We start from the raw sequence: 9853 nt of genomic DNA, 5'->3' as shown, positions 1-9853 counted from the left end.
TTTTCATATTCTGGAATTGGAAGAGTAATGCTTGTATTCATTATTATGGATAAACATTATGTTTTATTTATTGAATTTGAGATTTGTTCCTTGATTTAATTTCTTGTGATCTTAATGCATGCTATGTGTTGGTACCCACTTAGTATTGATTATAGATATTAATTGAAGGACTTAAAGGTGAAGATTAATATTAGAAAATCAAGATTTTGAACCTAGGAATTCTGACCTAAACATAGGCTGATACCTTTGTGGAATTTCAAAATTGGTCAAAAATCTTAAAGGGTTTTAATTAATTTGATCGCCACAAAAGTCGAGTTTAAGTTAATTAAAATACACCCTAAGTGCCTTGAGAGAGGACTTAGGATACCTTAGGATTAATTTCCATCAAGGCAAACGATTCTCAACCCAGTAAATAAATAAGTTAACATCCATAGTAAGGTTCAAGTGTGAAATCTTAATTCCAGAATTGTTTCAAAATAGATTGTTTCGTTTTAAGTTTACCATTCTAGTGTTTAATAAACAAACTTCATTCCCTCAGTATTCGATAGCCTAAACAGTCAAAATTATTGTGTAGATTGGTACTTACTAATGAAATTCCTAGTGGGAACGATACTTTACTCATCACTCTATTACTTGTTAGTGATCCGTGCACTTGCGGGGTTGTAAAACCAGCGAAATAAGTTTTTAGTGCCGTTGTTGGGGAATTCTTGGCTTTAGTAATATTGAGCGATAGGCAATTTAGCTGATTTAGCTAATAATATTTATTATCAAATTTTATTTGATTTGTTTTATTTCTTTTCTTTTCTCTTAGGTGCTTAACCTGGTATATGACCAGAACGAGGTCAGAAGAAGAAATTTTGGACTGTGATCCAGAGATAGACAGAACTTTGAGAGCCATCAGGAGGGAAAGGAAACACCAAGAGCACGATCAAGAAGATCCTGAAATTCCAACCATGGCGGATAATAATGACAGGCCGAGACTCTTGAGAGATTACGGAGCTCCATCTGTCCAAGGATTTCAGCCTAGTGTCACAAGACCCACAGTGGAAGCCAACAACTTTGAGTTAAAACCAGCATGGCTTCAAATGATTCAAGAAACCTAGTTCGGAGGTTCACCAACATAAGATCCACACTATCACCTCCAGTGCTTTCTTGCCCTATGTGACACATTCAAGATGAATGGAGTTTCTGATCAAGCCATAAGGCTCAGAGCATTCCCATTCTCCCTTTGAGACAGAGCAAGAAAGTGGTTACTTTCTCAACCAGCTAGAACATTCACCACTTGGGAAAACCTCTCACAAGCTTTTCTAGTAAGGTACTTCCCACCAGCAAAGACTGCAAGACTGAGGCTTGAGCTCAACACCTTCAGACAAAAGGAAGGTGAATCACTCTATGACGCATGGGAAAGATATAAGGACCTGCAGAGGGAATGTCCACACCATGGCATAGATGATTGGCTATTAGTGCAAATTTTCTATAATGGGTTACTATCCTCTACAAGGAGCACAGTAGACTCGGCTACAAAAGGTGACCTAATGGAGAAAACAGTGACACAAGCACTTGAACTTCTAAAGAGGATGGCATACCATAATTATGAGTGGTCAAATGAAAGAGGAAATGAAAGGAGAACAGCAGGGGTCCTGGAAGTGGATGCCCTAAGCATGATAAATGCCCAATTTGATCAGCTCACAAGGAGGCTTGATAAAATACAAGCTAATGCAGTAGGGATGAATAGTCAATATGAGGACAGCTATGGAGGAGGATACATGAATTCAGAATATAACAGCTTCAATGAACCCTCCACAGAATAGATGAACTATGTGAATAATGGAGGAAACTTCAACCAGAGGCAGCCCAATAATGCATATTCGAATACTTACAACCCTGGATGGAGGAACCACCCAAATTTCTCTTGGTCCAATCAAGAGAATCAGCCAATAAACAAACAACAGGGGTACAAACCACCAGCACCCCTTGGATTTCAGAATAAAGGCCAAAACTTTGCACAGCTACCATCGCCTCCTCAACCTCAACAACCTGAACTGAAGATGACCATGGAATCCATGATTTAAGGTTTATTAGTAGCTCAATAACAACAGAATGAATTGATTAAATAGCTGACTTCCAGAATGGACCAGCTTGCTACCCATAACAAGATGCTAGAAAACCAAATTGCACAACAAGTAAGTTCTTCAAGTAAGGCTACTGGTAAACTGCCTAGTCAACCAGAGATGAACCCAAGGGAGCATTGTAAGGCAGTTACATTGAGGAGTGGTAGAACTCTAGTACCACCAGAGGAAAAACCAACAGAGGAGACCTCAGAAGAATCTGAAAGCCAAACAGAGAAGAAGGAGGAAGAAGCCAAGAAAGATCAGAGAGAGGAAGCAGGGAAGAAAAAGAAGTTACCAGAGCCATACCAGCCTCCCCTACCTTTTCCTCAAAGATTTCAGAAAGCCAAATTGGACAAGCAATTTGGGAAATTTTTAGAAGTTTTACAGAAACTTTATATCAACATTCCCTTCACTGAAGAACACTCTCAGATGCCATCCTATGCCAAATTTCTTAAGGAAATCTATCAAAGAAAAGAAAATTGGAAGACTATGAGACAGTTGCTCTGACAGAGGAATGCAGTGCTATACTGCAAAAAAAACTGCCTCCAAAGTTGAAAGATCTAGGAAGCTTCTCCATACCATGCCTTATTGGCAACAAGAAAATAGACAAGGCCCTCTGCGATCTTGGGGCAAGTGTGAGTTTAAAGCCTCTATTAATATGCAAAAGACTAGAGATTGGAGAACTAAAGCCCACGATAATTTCACTACAATTGGCTGATCGATCAGTTAAATATCCAGTGGGCATACTTGAGAACATCCCCATCAAAGTGGGCAAATTCTTCATTCCATTAGACTTTGTTGTCCTTAAGATGGAAGAAGATGTTCAGATCCCTATCATCTTGGGAAGACCATTCTTAGCAACCACCGGAGCAATCACAGACGTCAAAAATGGGTGACTAACCCTCAAGGTAGGAGAAGAAGAAGTGGAATTCAACTTGTTTGACACAATGAAACACAAATTCGAACCTAATGAATGCTTTAAGGTCGACATAATTGACAAACAAGTTAAAATGAATTTTATAAGATACATTTTAAAGATCCTCTTGAAGCATGCATTGTGCATAGTCACACAGCAAATAATGAAAACACAGAAATAGCAGCCTGTGCACAATAATTAGCAGCTCATCCACCCCTACCCCTAGCTCAAGCTTCCAAGATGGAAAATTTGAAGGAGGAACAGCCTAAGGATAAGCTCCAAAAAGACACCAAACATGTAGAGCTTAAACCTCTCCCATCCTCACTAAGGTATGCATTTTTGGACTCAAACTCTAAGTATCCTATTATAATCAATGCTAGCCTGTCTAAGTTAGAAAAGGAAAAATTGTTAAGAGAACTTAGGATCCACAACAAGGCCATAGGGTATACAATAGAAGACCTGAAAGGGATTAACCCCTCGATTTGCATGCATAGGATACCTATGGAAGAAAACAGTAAACCCACTATAGAGCATCAAAGAAGACTTAACCCAAACATGAAAGAAGTAGTTAAGAAATAAATTTTAAAACTATTAGATGCAGGTATCATATACCCAATTTCTAATAGTAAATGGGTTAGTCTAGTACATGTAGTTTCTAAGAAGGGTGGGACAACTATTATCCAAAATGCAAACAATGAACTGATCCCTACTAGGGTAGTCACTGGTTGGCTAATATGCATAGATTATAGGAAATTGAACAGTGCTACCAGAAAAGACCATTTTCCTCTCCCTTTCATTAACCAAATGTTAGAGAGGTTAGCAAAACACTCTTATTTCTGTTATCTAGATAGGTATTCGGGATTCTTTCAAATTCCTATTCACCCAAAAGACGAAGAAAAGACCACATTCACTTGCCCTTATAGAACATTTGCATATAGGAGAATGCCTTTTGGTCTTTGTAATGCCCCTGCTACCTTTCAAAGATGCATGATGGCTATTTTTTCTGATTATATTAAAAATATCATGGAAGTATTTATGGATAATTTTTCTGTCTATGGAACTACTTTTGATGATTGCCTAGCTAATTTATCTAAGGTGTTGCAAAGATGTGAAGAATCAAACCTGGTTCTAAATTGGGAAAAATGCTACTTCATGGTAAGGGAAGGTATAGTGCTAGGACATTTGATATCAGAAAGAGGAATTGAGGTTGACAAGGCAAAAAATGAGATCATTGAAAACATGCCACCACCAACATCAGTCACCAACATCAGTCAGGGGAGTGCGAAGCTTTTTGGGACATGCAGGGTTCTATAGAAGATTCATTAAAGATTTTTCCAAAATAGCTAAGCCACTTACCAACCTGTTAAATCAAGATGTTCCCTTTGATTTTGATGAAAATTGCCTTGTCTCTTTTAACAGGATCAAAGAAGCCCTGATCTTGGCACCAATAATGCAGCCACCAGATTAGGAGCTACCATTCGAGGTGATGTGCGGTAGCCAATTTTCTAACCCTAATTCCCGCACTTGTTTACTGATTCAAATCAGACTCCTAAAGCTTTTTGGACTCAAAAATGACTTAACCCCAGAACAACCATTATAAATAGAAACAGAAAACATCTGAAGGGAGATCAATCCTTTTACAACACTTTTTAGGAGTTTTAAAGAGGATTCACCTCTGAAATCTCACCAGCTGTCTTGAGGAGAAGAATATCAGTATCAATAGGAGTATTCCAGCCGAAGTTCCACAAGATCAAAGCTGCAACCCTCTTCGGTTCTTTCATTCCATTTCCTTAAATGGATTTTTATTGTTTTATTTCTTCTAGACGATTTCTTTTTACTATCTTTATTTTTGTTTATCATGATGTTTGCTGGACTCACCATGAGTGAGTAGTTTTCATATTCTGGAATTGGAAGAGTAATGCTTGTAATTGTCGCAAGTGATTTTGCGGTCGCCCGGACGATCACTCACCGAAGCGGGAAAGAGTGAGGAGTCGCCACCTTAGTTTTGAGGGAAACTAAAGAAAACCATTTGAGAAGTTAAAAAATGAAACCACTTCAAGACAGAGATTCTAGGTTCGGGGTCCATAAACGGGTGGGGAAGGTGTTAGGCACCCCACCTCGTCCCTTAATAAGGGTAAGTAGATTTAATTTTGCGTTTTTTATAAGTTAGTTAAGAGGGCTCGGATGAAAATGTTAATCCTTTTGTCAAAAGGAAATTTGATATTTCACTAAATTCGGATCACCCAGATACATAAGTAAATGAGACAACCTTAGTGAGTGGACGTTACGTATTTTAGTTTTGGGATTATTACGGGTTAAGATTTAGGGTGAGAACCGGATAAGAACTCTCCTCCGATCTCTTTTAGATATTTATTAAAATTTTGAGTTGAGACCGGATAAGAACTCTCCTCCGATCTCTTTTAGATATTTATTAAAATTTTGAGTTGAGACCGGATAAGAACTCTCCTCCGATCCCTATTAAATATTTATTGAAATTTTGAGTTGAGACCGGATAAGAATCCTCCTCCGACCTTTTTTAAGTACATGTTAAAGTTTGAATGGAGATCGGATAAGAACTCTCTTCCGATCTCTTTTAGATATTTATTAAATTTTGGGTTGAAACCGGATGAGAACTCTCTTCCGATCCCTTTTAGATTAACAGGAGCCAGAAAGGGGCTTTTCCGACCTCCCGAATTTTAATTTCGGCTACATGTCCTAAGAGCCTGAAACTAAGGATTCTGGCATTCAAAGATGTCGGGGATAAGGTTTTTCGATGCCCTTTGGCTAGATAAGGAAAACTAGACTTGATTCACCGACCTTCTGGGTATTCATTTTTACCAATATCTATTAATGACCGATCTATTCTATTTTGTTCACATCTTTGTTGAATTGCTGTTTACGTCAATCTAATAGTTCGGCTATCTTCCTGACGTATCATTCATGTCCTTTCCTTTAAAAGAGACCTCTAAGTTACAGTTACCTACGTTTACTCCACCATTTACATGCTACTAGGAGTTAGAAAACTTGCATTCAGAAATGACGGAGATTAATAAAATGAACTGATCACTAAAAAGATGATTTGAGAGTGACTTTCTTTGGGGATTGCTTATGCAGAAATGATCTTGAAGAAAATCGCAGACGTAAGAAAAACAAGGAAAATGCGGAAAATAAACGTAGACACTTAATAAAACAGTAGTAGGAACTCTTACAATAACATTTTTGGGGATCGTTTGTGCAAAAGTAGAAAGTTACAGATGTGAGAAGAATAAGGAAAATGCGTAAAATAAATGTAAGCACTTAATAAAACAGTTGTATGAGCTCTTACCTGTAAGGAGCCAAATCTACTAAAATAACTATGGGGTGTCAAATAGTGATAAGGCAATGGGTTGATTGGCCTGAGGGATGGTGTTCCTCGTGAACTGGAGGGTGCTTAGCTAAAATGTGATCAGATCAAGATGAAAAGAACCGAGTGGAATGAAGTTGAGCTTGGACAATGAAAACAGAGATGATAAAAGGCAGAAAGTGAGAGTGTGACCAGATAATGAACAAACTGGAAATGTAGAGTCCCAGTATTCAGAATCTTTTCAAGAAAAACACTTCAGAAAACTAGTTTCAAAAGTCTTTTTGATCGACACTTCTAAGTAGCAGAGTAGCAAACTAAATGAAATTTCAGAGTTCCTCTGCTATAATAACAGCCTCTTGTCTATATATTTTTTTTTTTTGCCCGTCCCTTGAACAGTTTTTCATGCAGGTATTTATAGGAATCGGGTGCTCCCCGTGAAGGGTCAGGATTTATTTTGAGGGAGATGGAGGGTCAAGATTTCGAAGGACATGATCGGATGTCCAGGAATTAAAGAGAATCAAAATGAATGGCTGAGATCCTTCTTCAGAACATTTGTCTTTTTCTTCTTTCCATCTGACGGTCCAAATTTCCTTGTCCGGAACGATCTGAGGGCTAAGAGCGAAAGACGCTGGTATTGTCGTCTCCTCTCTTGATCTAAGGGTTCCGGGTTTGTCCTTACAAGTGGGATCAACGGTGGAGATTGGAATGTACAGGACTATCATGACATACCCTGGCGCCTGTCAGCATTGCGGGCGATTCTTAGGCGTGCGGTGGGGATCTCGTCTGCCACGCTTTAACTACCTCGGCTCTGATTCTGACGACGATTATTGGGATTTGTCTTTATTCCTTTTGTCTTCCGATCTCTTCCTATTCTCGATCTTCTTGACATTCCCTTGTTCCGATCTCTCATGCTGACCTCCCATCTTCCGATCTATTATTCTGACCTTTTCCTTTCCTTAGGTCCGGTCTGGTCAAAGCATTAATTGCCCCTCGATTCCCGAAGCGTTCGCTTCGTTTACTGCTCAGCAATAAATGCTCATTTTCCCCTATATATACCCCCGTCAATCAGAAACATTTCCTTCATCTGATTTCCTTTCCTACTTTCTTACTTTCCTGGTTCTAGCTGCTCCGGCGGTCGCTCCGGCCATGATTGTGGTTTTTGATCTTTTTCCGACCGATTTCCTTACTCACCGACTGAAAATCTACGATCCCGGTGATCGAGTGACTTTAACCGATGATGGCGAGAGAACTGGACTTGACCGATCTGCATTGCGGACCTCGGTTATACCGATCTCGAGTTGCTCGGCTGGGTTCATTCGGCTTCTCATCACATTGAGTGTTCCGACAGCGATTCTGATCCACATTGGGTGTTCCGACAGCGGATGAGGCATCCGGTCGGCAATATCCTTGGGATCAGTTATAAACTGATCTTTAGATCAGCCTTTTGATATAGTCAGATCTCCAATGTATTCCGATCCTTAGAGATCGCCCAAATGATGTAGTTAGAATTTTATTGTAATCCGATCCCTAGAGATCGCCCAAATGATGTAATCCGAACTTTTGGAAATAAAAATTTTGTTTCTCCAATTATCATCTTATTGATTATTTTCTGATGTCTGACACATTTGTCCGATCTGGATTCTAACAAAATGACTCTTAACTGATCCTTTATTCAAAATATTCAACTTATTATGCTGACCTCTACTTAACCGATCTCGGAATGCTCGAGAGACGTGTCAGAACAGCTGGCGAATCCAGTTAACCGATGCATTGCATGGAACCTCGCGAGCATTTAATGCTCGGACTAGTATAAATAGGGGTGAGGGGCTAGCCAGTTCTCTCATTCCGTTTTCAGCTTCCTTGCTCTCAACTTCGAAGTTCTCTCATTTTCTCAAGTTTTCTTCCGACGCCGATCAGACTCCGGTAAGGGCTTTGATCCTCTTTTTAGTTTAAGTTCTTTGTTTCTTTTGAAAATGAGCGGTGCCAAAGGTCAGAGAGCGGCGAGCCCTCCTTCCATTCAGTTCTCATGGTCATCGTCTGATGAAGAAGAGGTAGTCGAGCCAAGCACGCAACCTGAACCCCCTAGGGTCTCTGCTCCAGCTCGGGGGCGGATCATACCATCGAGACATGTTCGTTCCTCAGGGAGGGAGACTCTCCCCATAGACGAGCTACCGTCGGTTCTTCGAGAATCCGATCTTCAATCGTTTAGTCAAGAGTATAATATTTGTCCTGATTCGTACGAGCTAATCAGGTGCCACGGCGATCTTCGTGTCGATCACTCCTTCGAAGAGAATGACATGGTTATGGTGTACGAGGAACAATTAAAGGCCGGTCTTCGGTTCCCCCTGGATGACTTCTACAAGGAGGTCTTAAAACTTCACCGAGCGTGCATTGCTCAAATTCACCCCAACTCATGGCGGATCTTGGTAGCCTTCCGAGGCCTATGCCGAGCTAAGGGAATCAGACCTACGGCTAAGGTGTTCGCCGAGTTGCACAGGCTAACTCGCCGAAAGGACGATGACCACTGGTTCTTTCAGGCGAAGCCTCATTGCGGGCTCTTTTCCGATCTGCCCTCATCTCTCAAGAATTGGAAGAATCGTTTCTTCATCCTGAGGAGCAAAGATCCGAGCCGCTTTGAGGACTTCCCCCGCAGCTGGTGGTACCAGGGGCCCTTGCTTCCGAATCGCCTTACCCTGAGTGAAGAGGAAAGTTTAATAGTGATGGATCTGAAGAGTCAGGCCACCACTCTAAAGTATTCCTGTCCAAACGCGGTGACCGCCGAGCTGAATCATTGGACCATGCAGCTAATCACCGGCCAAGATCGCGAACTTCCGCTCTCTGACCTCGGCATTGGTATTTTCTATATCTCAGTTCTCACGACCTTAGCGATCTCACTAACCTTTTCTTTGTGCAGGTATGGTGGGTGGTGAGGGTTCTAGGAAGCGGAAGAAGGAAAGAGAGATCTCCCGGAAGATAAAGGAGATGAAGCGTTCGGAACGACTTCAAACACCCGGTCACGAACCTGGGGAAATACAAGGAGACCCGCCTCCATCTTCGGATCTGCCGATCACTGAAGCTGTTCGATCTCCTCCTAGATCGGAAGAGCAGCCCCCGACTCTTTCAGTTGTTCCAAGCAAGGAAAGGGGGCCTTCTCAATCTTCTGGGAGGGCCTCTTCTCGTGGCGCCCAGAAGTTAATGGAGTCCCTGAAGAATAGCCGGACCGTTCGGGAGAACCCCGGTTTTGCCCAAGTCTTGGGGGCTTCCATCTTTCTTTGGGAGGACCGGGACAGGCTATCCTCGAGCAGCCTGGATGATATCTTGACTCACTCCATGAGTCTGAATGTGGAGTGCCTGGTGAATCAGACCATGGTTTGGGAAAAGATCCAGCGTCTGGGTAAGGAGATCGGGAAGAAAAATCAGGAATTGGCTTCCCTCCGATCCCAACTCTCATCCGCTCGGGATTATATATCTCAAGTCGAGGGA

General features: G+C 41.2%; 1 non-coding gene across 1 annotated transcript; it reads right to left on the bottom strand.

Annotated features, from left to right (window-relative positions):
- Positions 1-1340: 1340 nt before the first annotated feature.
- Positions 1341-1447, bottom strand: LOC131169642 (small nucleolar RNA R71). The gene has a single exon (XR_009140533.1). It is a non-coding gene; the product is annotated as a small nucleolar RNA R71 (small nucleolar RNA).
- Positions 1448-9853: the final 8406 nt, after the last annotated feature.

This window comes from Hevea brasiliensis, chromosome 1 (genome assembly GCF_030052815.1).
Source record: "Hevea brasiliensis isolate MT/VB/25A 57/8 chromosome 1, ASM3005281v1, whole genome shotgun sequence".
NCBI lineage: Eukaryota > Viridiplantae > Streptophyta > Magnoliopsida > Malpighiales > Euphorbiaceae > Hevea > Hevea brasiliensis.
The sequence above is the reverse complement of the archived record's forward strand: the minus strand, read 5'-3'. Positions and strand labels throughout refer to the sequence as shown.